Raw genomic sequence first — 12916 nt, forward strand, 5'->3', positions numbered from 1 at the left:
TTCTCTTTTTCTTTCTTTCTCTCACACACACATAAACACACACACCCCTTCTCTTTCTTTCCTTCTTCCTTCCTTTTCTTTTTCTTCTCTCTCTCTCTCTCACACACACCTTTCTTTCTTTCTTTCTCTCTCTCTCTCTGTCTTTCTTTCTCTCATACACACACAAACACACATACAAACCCCCTCTTTCTTTCCTTCTTTCTTTCTTTCTTTTTCTTTTCTTTCTTTCTTTCTTTCCTTTTTTTCTCTCTCTCTCTCTCTCTCACACACACCTTTCTTTCTTTCTTTCTTTCTCTCTCTCTGTCTTTCTTTCTCTCATACACACACAAACACACATACAAACCCCCTCTTTCTTTCTTTCTTTCTTTCTTTCTTTCTTTTCTTTCTTTCTTTCTTTCTTTCCTTTTCTTCTCTCTCTCTCTCTCTCACACACACCTTTCTTTCTTTCTTTCTTTCTTTCTCTCTCTCTGTCTTTCTTTCTCTCATACACACACAAATACACATACAAACCCCCTCTTTCTTTCTTTCTTTCTTTCTTTCTTTCTTTCTTTCTTTCTTTCTTTCTTTCTTTCTTTCCTTTTCTTCTCTCTCTCTCTCTCTCACACACCCCTTTCTTTCTTTCTTTCTTTCTTTCTCTCTCTCTGTCTTTCTTTCTCTCATACACACACAAACACACATACAAACCCCCTCTTTCTTTCTTTCTCTTTCTTTCTTTCTTTCTTTCTTTCTTTCTTTCTTTCTCTCTCTCTCTCTCTCTCTCTCTCTCTCTCTTTATCTATGTTACTTCCACTCACACACATGCAAACACACTCTCTTTCTTTCTTCTCTCTCTCTCTCTCTCTCTCTCCCCCCTTTGGAGGAATCTTGCAACAAGGAGATTATTTTCAATTTCTTTTTTGGATGCGTGATGGCTTTGGGGTAGCATCCATGAGAACCTATCAGACGTTCGTAGGTCCGAGCGGCGCGAGCTGGATTGTCCTGACTTGTCCGTGTGTTTTTGTGCCTCCGTGTGTATTTTTCTTTTCTTTTTTTTTTCTTTTTTTAAAAAGCAAAAATCAGGATTATGCTGTCGCAGCAGGTTTGGAAACTGGGAGAGTGACCCAGCCAGACAAGTTGTGTTATTCAGCAGCAGCTCTTTTTTTGCGGTCCAACTGGAGAAAAACAAAAGGAGACGAGAAACAAGTCAGGATTGTTAGGTTCTCGTTTTTTCATATATATTTTTTGGCGGGCACCTTTTCTTGGATTTTTTTTCTAATTTTAGGTTTGATGGTTGCCAAATCCAGAACCAAAATAGACGGGGAAGGATTGGAGAATCTGCTTTAAAAACTTCCCTCTTTAAAGCAAATAAGGAAGAGGAAACAGGAGCAGGGAAAAATAACAACCCTTAACTTTGATGAAACTAAGGATTAATACTAACCGAGATTAAAATTATTATGGACATTTCGTTAAGTCTCTGGTTCGCTTCGGTACAGGCCATCCTCGACTTAGGACCATAGTACAGCCCAAAATGTATGTTCGCTAAGTGGGATATTGATTTGTTAAGTCTGTTTTTTTATTTTATGACCTTCCCGGCCACCGTTGTTCAGTGAATCGCTCCACTTGTTAAAAGTAGTAACACGGTCGTTAAGCGAATCCAACTTCCCCGTGGATATTGCTGGTCAGAAGGTCGCAAAAGCGGATCGCGTGACCCCGGGGGGGACGACGCCACCATCATAAATACGAGACGGTGGCCAAAACGTCCCAATTTCGATCACCTGACCATGGAGATGTTGTAACGGTCTTTAAGTGTGAAAAACGTTCATAGGTCCCCCCACCGTCGTAAATATGAGTCAGTTGCCAAGCCCCTGAATTTGGCTGCTGTAACAGTCATAAGAGCGAGGAATGGTCATAAGAGTGAGAAACGGCCATGAATCCGTTTTTTTCAATGCCGTTGTAACTAAGCAAACTCTTGTTAAGACTACTTTATTTTTAAGATAATCCTTCTTTTCAAATAATCCTCTTATTTTTGAAATAATCCTTAACCTTCGCAGCTTAAAGCTCATTCGGTAAAGGGTTTCTTTCCAATATAAAGCACTACAGTTCCCATCGTTCTTAACCAACCTGGTCCACATTCCTCCAGGGCGATGGGAATTATCCTTCAAAATCACGCCGGACAATGATGTGTTTGGGAAAACTGGCATCAATTTTTATGGTTTCCTAGAAACCTGACGTATCGGCGGGGAGTTGTGCGAATTCTCCAAAGAGGAAACAAAAGGAGGAAAATACGCAAGGGGGGGGGCGGAGGGAAGAAAAGAAAAGAAAGGAACAATTCATGAATGATTAAGCGTGGGGAAAAAAAAAATTTAACAACAGCAACACAGTCACAATAGCCGAAATCCGGAGCAGAAATTCAATATTATACACCGCGAGCCAAGTTGGCGAGATCAAACCCAAGTAAAGGAAGTTTAAAAAAAAAAAAGAGAGAGAAAATAATTGCCGGTTTGTTTCTCGCAATAACACCTTCCATGCTACAAAACACACATTTTGGAAGGGAAGACACGCAAACACACACAGAGGTAAGTCTTCGACTTACAGCCGTAACGTCCATCCCCAAATTTCCATGGCTAAGCGAGATATTCGTGAAGTCAAGATTCGCTCCTTTTTACGACCACTCTGGGCACCGTTCTTAAGTGAATCCCTGCAGGGGTTAAGTTAGGAACACGGCCGTTAAACGAATCGGGCTCCCCCCCTTGATTTTACCCGTCAGAAGGTCGTAAAAGGGGATCGTGTACACCCCGGGACCGTCGTAAATACGAGCCGGTTGCCGAGCGTCTAAATTTTGATCGCGTGAACACGGCCACGCGGCAACGTTCATAAGTGTGAAAAATGTTTTGTTTTTTTTCAGCGCGGTTGTAACTTTGAACGATCACTAAGCCAACTGTTGTAAGTCCAGGACTGCCTGTAGATACAGAAAAAAGACTGGCTCTGTGAGCGGATGGGTGGGTGGATGGGTGGGTTGGATTAGATGACCTCCAAGGTCCCTTCCAACTCTGTGGATTCTATATTCAATGCGAGAGAAGTTGCCTTCGGAAGTTGTGGGAGCTTCATCCCTGGAGGCTTTCGAGAAGAGATCCCGACTGCTCTTGGTCAGAAATGGTGCGGGGTTTCCTGCTTGGGTGGGGGGGAGGGTTGGATTAGATGACCTCCAAGGTCCCTTCCAGCTCTGTTAATCTGAAGCCGCCGCCCCCAGCTCTTCCGCCCCCCCCCCAGGCCCTGCTGGAAGCAGCAGACCAAACACACGCCAATGACTCCGTCGCCTTCGACAAGACCTAAGCTTAACTCACAGAATCATCTATTGTAATGTCCTTCCGGTTAAAGACTACTTCAGCTTTAATTGCAATAATACTAGAGCAACTAATAGATTTAAACTTAATGTCAACCGCTTTAATCTAGACTGCAGAAAATATGACTTCTGTAACAGAATCATCAGTGCTTGGAACACTTTACCTGACTCTGTGGTCTCTTCCCATAATCCTAAAAGCTTTAACCAAAAACTTTCTACTATGGACCTCACCCCATTCCTAAGAGGACCATAAGGGGCGTGCATAAGCGCACAAACGTGCCTACCGTTCCTGTCCTATTGTTTTTCTTTTCTTCTTTCTATATATATGCTTATACCTCTTTATATTTACCCATATATGTTTATATACTATATAATCTTTTGTATGATTCCTACATATATTGTTGTGACAAAATAAATAAATAAATAAATAAATAAACTCCATGGCAAACTCGGCCCCGGGTGTGGTTGTGTACGTCCCGCTCTGGGAGCGACGATGTCTGTGATGCATTTTTGGGCTGCCTCCAACCTGACTTGCCGGTTTGTCAAAGCTGTGCCAGGCGCTGAGCTGGTTCCCAGCCCTCGCAAATCCTCACACCGAGGAGGGAACAGACTTTGGAGGCCTGTTTTCGTTGGAAGGGAAGCGTCCCTAGGGGAACGAATGGACACAGGACTGTTTTTCTCCTCGTGGCATCCCATAATATTATATATATATATACACACACACCCATGGCAGCCTAGCGAAATTAGACATGGCTGCTCGGATCACAAAAACCCAACCAAGAAAATCGATGTTCCTTTCAGAATTTCATGATTTGTTTTTGAGTGTCTGTCTGTCTGTCTTTCTAATATCTATCATTATCTATCTATCTATCTATCTATCATCTATCTATCATCTATCTATTTAATCTATCGTCTGTCTATCTATCTATTTATCTATCTATATCTATCATCTATCCTCTGTCTGTATGTCTATCATCTATTTATCTATTATCTCTGTCTGTCTATCTATTTATCTATCGCATGTCTGTCTATCATCTATCTTTACCTATCTATCATCTATTTATCTATCTATCATCTATCATTTGTCTATCTCTCTCTCTCATCTATATATGTATATATGTATGTATGTATCTATCATCTATCTGTTTATCTATCATGTATGTATGTATGTAAGTATGTATGTATGTATGTATCTATCTATCTATATCTATCTATCATTTATCTGTTTATCTATCTATCATGTATGTATTTCTCTCTCTATCATCTCTGTTTATCTATCATCTATCATCTATCTTTATCTATCATCTGTCTATCTATCTATCTATCTATCTATCTATCTATCTATCATCTATTTAATCTATCGTCTATCTATTTATCTATCGATATCTATCATCTATCGTCTGTCTGTATGTCTATCATCTATTTATCTATCTATCATCTATCATTTGTCTATCTCTCTCTCTCATATATATATGTATTATGTATGTATGTATGTATGTATCATCTATCTGTTTATCTATCATGTATGTATGTATGTAAGTATCTATCTATCTATCTATCTATCTATCTATCTATCTATCTATCTATCTATCTATCTATCATCTTAATTTTTTTATAGGTTGTTCCTTTTTGGATCCAGTGGGTCCATGCTTTTGATCGCAGGAAGAATCAGATTTAGACACCTAAATCTGGGATGCAATACTCCATCCAGCCACCGGAGACAGCATATGTTAATTCCCGCCCCCCGTTTCTCTTTGCTGCCCTCTGTTGGAGAGCTGCAGATAAACATGGCCAGGATGGGGGACAGCAACTCCCCTCTGCTGCCTCCTGTGATCGAACCTTCTGAGGCTTAACTTACTATTTTAAATTCCACCCCGCTTTTCAAGGCGGCAAAGAAACATTTGCTCCTTAAAAAGCTGCCTGAACTGGGAGAGCTTAATAAAGCCTCCATGTTTAAGTGCAGTTTACCTGGAGCCGGCCGGGCTCGAAGGAAAACGCAAAAAAAAATATGGAGAATCGCATTGCTGGGTTGAACTAACTCAGCAATGAGTTTTCAAGAAAGGTGTGAGTTTCCCCCCCACACTTTTCTTTTTTCTTTTTTTTAGCGCCGCTTTCAAATATGTATTTTTGAGGAGGGGGTTTTTTGACAGCACAGCCTGGCTGTTTCTCTGCCCCCCCCCAACACTGAATTATTTAAACCTTCTAAATTCATTAAGGTAAACGTTGTGAATTTCAGGGAGGTGAGAAATTGGTAATTAATCCCGGGAAAAAACGAGGCTTGGTGTCGGGAAAAAAGCATAAATTTCAGGTTTTTTAATTCCCCCCCCCTCTTTTTAATTCCCTGAGTGTTTTAATCCCAGGGCAGGAAAGACGGAGAAATAATTGATGGTAGGTCCTTGAAAAACAAGAGGAGTTTTGCTGTATATATATATTTTAAAAAATGCTCCTTAATTATAAGAAACTGTGAATTTTTTTTTTCCAACACACCAAACAAGCAGAAAAGAACAACACAGATTTTCTTTCGAATAATTCTATGTTGTTGCTGTTGTTGTTTTTTCGTTCTTCAGCTCCGGCTTGCAAAGAATAAAATAAAAAAAATGAAAAGCACAGCGTCCCAAATTGTGGGTTTCGGCATTGTGTAGTAGCCTAATATTTTGCAAAATTGGCATTTTTAAAAAGTGAGAATTTAAATTCCCAGAATTCATCAGGCCGGGGGAATTCTGGGAGTTGAAGTCGATTTAAAGAAGGGGGGATTTAAACTCCCAGAATTTATCAGGCCGGGAGAATTCTGGGAGTTGAAGTCGATTTAAAGAAGTGCGGATTTAAACTCCCAGAATTCACCAGGCCGGGAGAATTCTGGGAGTTGAAGTCGATTTAAAGAAGTGCTGATTTAAACTCCCAGAATTCACCAGGCCGGGAGAATTCTGGGAGTTGAAGTCGATTTAAAGAAGGGCGGATTTAAACTCCCAGAATTCACCAGGCCGGGAGAATTCTGGGAGTTGAAGTCGATTTAAAGAAGGGCGGATTTAAACTCCCAGAGTTCACCAGGCCGGGAGAATTCTGGGAGTTGAAGTCGATTTAAAGAAGGGCGGATTTAAACTCCCAGAGTTCACCAGGCCGGGAGAATTCTGGGAGTTGAAGTCGATTTAAAGAAGTGCGGATTTAAACTCCCAGAATTCACCAGGCCGGGAGAATTCTGGGAGTTGAAGTCGATTTAAAGAAGGGCGGATTTAAACTCCCAGAATTCATCAGGCCGGGAGAATTCTGGGAGTTGAAGTCGATTTAAAGAAGGGCGGATTTAAACTCCCAGAATTCACCAGGCCGGGAGAATTCTGGGAGTTGAAGTCGATTTAAAGAAGGGCGGATTTAAACTCCCAGAATTCACCAGGCCGGGAGAATTCTGGGAGTTGAAGTCGATTTAAAGAAGGGCGGATTTAAACTCCCAGAATTCACCAGGCCGGGAGAATTCTGGGAGTTGAAGTCGATTTAAAGAAGGGCGGATTTAAACTCCCAGAATTCACCAGGCCGGGAGAATTCTGGGAGTTGAAGTCGATTTAAAGAAGGGCGGATTTAAACTCCCAGAATTCATCAGGCCGGGAGAATTCTGGGAGTTGAAGTCGATTTAAAGAAGGGCGGATTTAAACTCCCAGAGTTCACCAGGCTGGGGGAATTCTGGGAGTTAATCGATTAAAGAAGGCGGTTAAACTCCCAGAATTCACCAGGCCGGGAGAATTCTGGGAGTTAATCGATTAAGAAGAAGCGGTTAAACTCCCAGAATTCATCAGGCCGGGAGAATTCTGGGAGTTGAAGTCGATTTAAAGAAGGGCGGATTTAAACTCCCAGAGTTCACCAGGCTGGGGGAATTCTGGGAGTTGAAGTCCACCCATTCTGTAAAACAAACCCCCCCCCCATGGTATCTTTGTGGGTGGGTGGGTAGGTGGGAAATCCTTTGGGTTTTTTTCGTCCTTTGGTAAAACTCCGCACCCTGCCTTCCTTTTTCTTTTCTTCCCTTCCTCGAGGACTCCAAAGGTAGACTGCTCCTGTACGAGGAGGCTCGCTTTCCAAGCCGAAACCAAAAGGGAAGATTTGATTCCGCTCTCTTTGCTTCTTTTGGGGGGGGTGTGTGTGCAAAATTTGCTTTTTTGTGTGTAGGTGTGTCTGTCTGTCTGCCTCAAATGCCTGTAAGGTTGGAGGTTTCGCCTTGCACGACAAAGTGGGATGAATATGCTTTTGTTCACACACCCGTGAGGATAAATGCGATTAAGCTGTGCGAGATTGTGGGTGGCGGGTGTGGAAAAAGTGAATTGCGATAGCCTTTTTTTTTTTTTCCCCTGGCTTCCTGCAAACCCTAGAGAACACCCCAAAAATTCCAGATGATATAGTGAACTTGAACAATAGTTATCGAAAAATTCCAGGAATTAGAGACTGTTTCACACCATCAAGTCAATTTAACCTGGCATTGATTGATTGATTGATTTGATCACTCATTATTCATTCTTTCATTCATATCCTGTCTTTTATTATTGTTATAAATAACTCGAAGTAATAAACATACTAAATCTTCTTCCTCCTCCCGTTTTCCCCACAACAACAATCCTGTGAGGTAGGTTGAGCTGAGAGGGAGGGAGTGGCCCAAAGTCATCCAACCGGCTTTGTCTCTAAAGCGGGATTAGAACTCATGTCTCCTGGTGATTGGCCCAAAGTCACCCATCTGACTTTCATCTCTAAGGCGGGACTAGAACTCACTGTCTCCTGGTGATTGGCCCAAAGTCACCCAGCCAGCTTTCATGGCTAAGGCAGGACTAGAACTCACCGCCTCCTGGTGATTGGCCCAAATCACTCAGCCAGCTTTCGTGCCTAAAGTGGAACTAGAACTCACCGCCTCCTGGTAATCGGCCCAAAGTCATCCAACTGGGTTTCGTGCCTAAGGCGGGACTAGAACTCACATCTACTAGTTTCTGGTGCCTACCAAACCTCTTAATATAAAATTTGTTGATTTTAACAGTTCCGCAACTGGCACGAAAGCAAACAATGGACTTCATTTTCTGATTCAGCCTTGCACGAACGGTGTTGTTATGTTATTTCCACCCCCCCCCAATTCATTTTCTTAAAAACAAAACAAAAAAGCGTTTAAAAAGAAAAAAATACCAAGATGGGAAACACACCGCTTGCAAAGACGGGATTAGCCGATGCGGGTGGGACATAAGAGCCAGCTTAAAAATAGACTTCAGAAAAGTTTGTTTTTTCAACCAAATATATAATTAGCCTGTAGGTTACAGAAAGGCTAACCGAAAAAATAATAATAATTATGTTTTGATTCTTCGGTGGAGACAGAGGAAGAATGGAAACGCTATATATATATATATATATATATATATATATGTATATGTAGGTTTTTGGTTATTCGGGTTTTCTCCCGCAAAATTGGAAGTGTCTTGGCGACGTTTCGACGAAGTCTCATTCGTCATCTTCAGGCTTCAGCTTCGTGCTTCTGGGAGCAATGTGTGATTGCAGCTGTTTCTTCCTTTTTAACTGCTAGTGGGGGTTTGAACTGATTGGGTGGGAGCTCGGCTGTGCTCTGATTGGATGGGGTTTTTTTTTGTGCTCCGATTGGCTGGGGATGTGTCCTGTTTGGGTGGGTGCTTGGTTGTGCTCAGATTAGTCTGAATTGCAGGGGGATTTGAGCTGGTGAGCTGCATTGCTGTTGTTTGGCTTCGTATTCGTGGTCGTGCTACATCTTCATATATATGAATGTGTATATGTATATATATATATATATATATATATATATATATATATGTCTTTGGTTGTTCGGGTTTTCTCCCGTGTAAGATTGGAAGTGTCTAGGCGACGTTTCGTCGAAGTCTCATTCGTCATCTTCAGGCTTCAACCGTGCTTCTGGGAGCAATGTGTGATTGCAGCTGTTTCTTCCTTTTAACTGCTAGTGGGGTTTGAACTGATTGGGTGGGAGCTTGGCTGTGCTCTGATTGGATGGGGTTTTCTGTGCTCTGATTGGCTGGGGTGTGTCCTGTGTTGGTGGGGGCTTGGTTGTGCTCAGTCTAGTCTGTGCTGCAGGGGGATTTGAGCTGGTGAGCTGCATAGCTGTTGTTTGGCTTTGTGGTCGTGCTACATCTTCATAGTGGGTGTCAGTCTGCTGCATGAATGGATTGGAGGGGTTTGAAATGGCTAATGTTGCAGCTGCGGTCTGGCTTCTGGTCCTTGGTCGTGCTTCATGATCAGTGTGGGTTTGGGTCTGCTTTCTGGGTGGATGTGCGGTGGTGACATCCTGTGTGGACCTTGAGTGTGGGTCTGGTGTCATTCCTCGTGTTAGGGACTCGTTTGTCAATAAGGCGGGTTTCCAAATGGCTGGTAGGCGGGAGGTGTCATCTCGTTTGTTCATGCTGTGTGGGCGTTTTCTATCTCAATGGCTTCTCTGATTATTCTGTTGTTAAAGTGTTCAGTTTTGGCGATAGTTCTGGTCTTTTAAATTCAATATCATGTCCTGTGACTTTAAAATGTTGGACCAGGAAGAAGTTAGTTCCTCTTTTTGAATGAGTTCTTGTGTTCTTCAATCGTGCACTTATTCTTCTGTTGGTTTGTCAATGTATGTGGTGGGGCAGGCGGTGCATGGGATTTCATATACTCCTTGATTTTCTAACTCAATTTTGTCTTTGGGGTTTCTTAGGATGGTGGATATTTTTCTGTTTGTGCAGAATGCTGTCTTGATGTTGTGTTTGTGGAGGATCTTGCTGATTCTGTCTGTGGTGCCTTTTATATATGGGAGGAGGGCTGTGCCGTTTTCTTGTTCTCTGTCTTGGATTTTAGTGGGGGGTTCTTTTTGGATTAGCTTGGTAATCTTATTTGTTTGGAATCCATTGGATGTTAGTACGTACTAACTAACTAATTGGATGTTAGTAAGTACTAACATCCAATGGATTCCAAACAAATAAGATTACCAAGCTAATCCAAAAAGAACCCCCCACTAAAATCCAAGACAGAGAACAAGAAAACGGCACAGCCCTCCTCCCATATATAAAAGGCACCACAGACAGAATCAGCAAGATCCTCCACAAACACAACATCAAGACAGCATTCTGCACAAACAGAAAAATATCCACCATCCTAAGAAACCCCAAAGACAAAATTGAGTTAGAAAATCAAGGAGTATATGAAATCCCATGCACCGCCTGCCCCACCACATACATTGGACAAACCAACAGAAGAATAAGTGCACGATTGAAGAACACAAGAACTCATTCAAAAGAGGAACTAACTTCTTCCCTGGTCCAACATTTTAAAGTCACAGGACATGATATTGAATTTAAAAGACCAGAACTATCGCCAAAACTGAACACTTTAACAACAGAATAATCAGAGAAGCCATTGAGATAGAAAACGCCCACACAGCATGAACAAACGAGATGACACCTCCGCCTACCAGCCATTTGGAAACCCGCCTTATTGACAAACGAGTCCCTAACACGAGGAATGACACCAGACCCACACTCACAAGGTCCACACAGGATGTCACCACCGCACATCCACCCAGAAAGCAGACCCAAACCCACACTGATCATGAAGCACCACCAAGGACCAGAAGCCAAACCGCAGCTGCAACATTAGCCATTTCAAACCCTCCAATCCATTCATGCAGCAGACTGACACCCACTATGAAGATGTAGCACCACCACAAAGCCAAACAACAGCTATGCAGCTCACCAGCTCAAATCCCCTGCAGCACAGACTAGACTGAGCACAACCAAGCCCCCACCAACACAGGACACACCCCAGCCAATCAGAGCACAGAAAACCCCATCCAATCAGAGCACAGCCAAGCTCCCACCCAATCAGTTCAAACCCCACTAGCAGTTAAAAGGAAGAAACAGCTGCGATCACACATTGCTCCCAGAAGCACGGTTGAAGCCTGAAGATGACGAATGAGACTTCGAATTGTCGCCAAGACACTTCCAATCTTACACGGGAGAAAACCCGAACAACCAAAGACCTATATATATATATATATATATATATATATATATATATATATATATATACACACACACACAAATATATATATTTGTTTTCTGAGGTGTTTGTATGTAGGTCTTTGGTTATTCAGGTTTTCTCCCGTGTAAAATTGGAAGTGTCTTGGCGACGTTTCGACGAAGTCTCATTCGTCATCTTCAGGCTTCAGCTTCGTGCTTCTGGGAGCAATGTGTGATTGCAGCTGTTTCTTCCTTTTTAACTGCTAGCCTGAAGATGACGAATGAGACTTCGTCGAAACGTCGCCAAGACACTTCCAATTTTACGCGGGAGAAAACCCGAATAACCAAAGACCTACATACAAACACCCGCGAAAACCTCAGAAAACAAATATATATATATATATATCGGTTAAACCCAGAAAAAATTGAATTCCTGAATGGACTCCAGCTGAAGCCAGCCGAGGCTTGGCTGGGAGGACTACAGCACCCATAAACCCCAGCAAACGTGGCCTTTTCTAGATTTATTTAAGGTTTTTTTAAATTCTTGAATTGCCTTTTTTATAAATAACTCAAAAAGTCTTCGAAGATGCGTTGGAAAGAAAAAAACCCGGAAGAACAGAGAAGATGGCCGATGTGTTTATATCTTCCTCTCTCTTTTTTTTTGTTCTTCGTTCTTTTATATATATATATATAACAACCCAGAGATATTTACGAAAGGGCCCAGCCTTTGTAAATGAAACCTGTAAATCATTTTGGGAGACATAAAAGGCTGGTTAATAAAGAGCCCGAGAGAGTTTGAAAGTCGTAACGGCCTCTTTGCTTTTCGACCGCCTATTATATCGCTCAATAATGTTGACATATAATTTATTGCCCTCTGTTTTAAACCAGGAAATAAAAATCGCTACCTGGAGCTCTTAATATTTAGCCTGACAGCTGTTTCCAGATTCTTTCTTGCATTTTCCTTCGTTCCTTCCTTCCCTCCTTTTCTTCTGTCTCCTTCCTTTCTTCCTCCTTCTCTTTCAGTTTTCCTTCCTTCCTCCTCCAATTCCTTCCTCCTTTCTTCCTTTCACCCTTCCTTCCTTCCTTCTTTCCATCCACCCATCCATCTCTATCATCTCCTCCCTCCCTCTCTCCTTTCCTCCCTTCCCTCTCTTTCCTTTCTTCCTTCCTCCCTCTTTCATTTTCCCTTCCTTCTTTTCATCCATCCATCCATCACCCCTCCTCCCTCTCTCCGTTCTTTTCCTCTCCTCTCCTTTCCTTTCCTCTCTTCTCGTCTTCTCCTTCGTTTCTTCTCTTTCACTTGTCCTTCCCTCTTCCTCCTCTTTTTTACCCCTCCCTCACTCTCATTTCCCCCTTCCTTCCTTCCTTCCTTCCTTCCTTCCTTCCTTCCTTCCTTCCTTCCTCCCTTTCTCTTTCACTTTCCCTTCCTTCTTCCCTCATCCTACCTTACCCACCTCTCCCTTCTTCCTTCCCTTTCACTTTTCCTTCCTCTCTTCCTTCCTCCTCCCTTACCCCTTCCTCCTTCCCTTCTTCCTTCCCTCCCACTGACCCGCAGCGCCGCGCTCCCCTCGCAAAGCGCCCGGGCGGAGCAGCGCGATCCGCCCCCGGA

Source organism: Ahaetulla prasina, chromosome 17 (assembly GCF_028640845.1).
Source record: "Ahaetulla prasina isolate Xishuangbanna chromosome 17, ASM2864084v1, whole genome shotgun sequence".
Taxonomy (NCBI): Eukaryota; Metazoa; Chordata; class Lepidosauria; order Squamata; family Colubridae; genus Ahaetulla; species Ahaetulla prasina.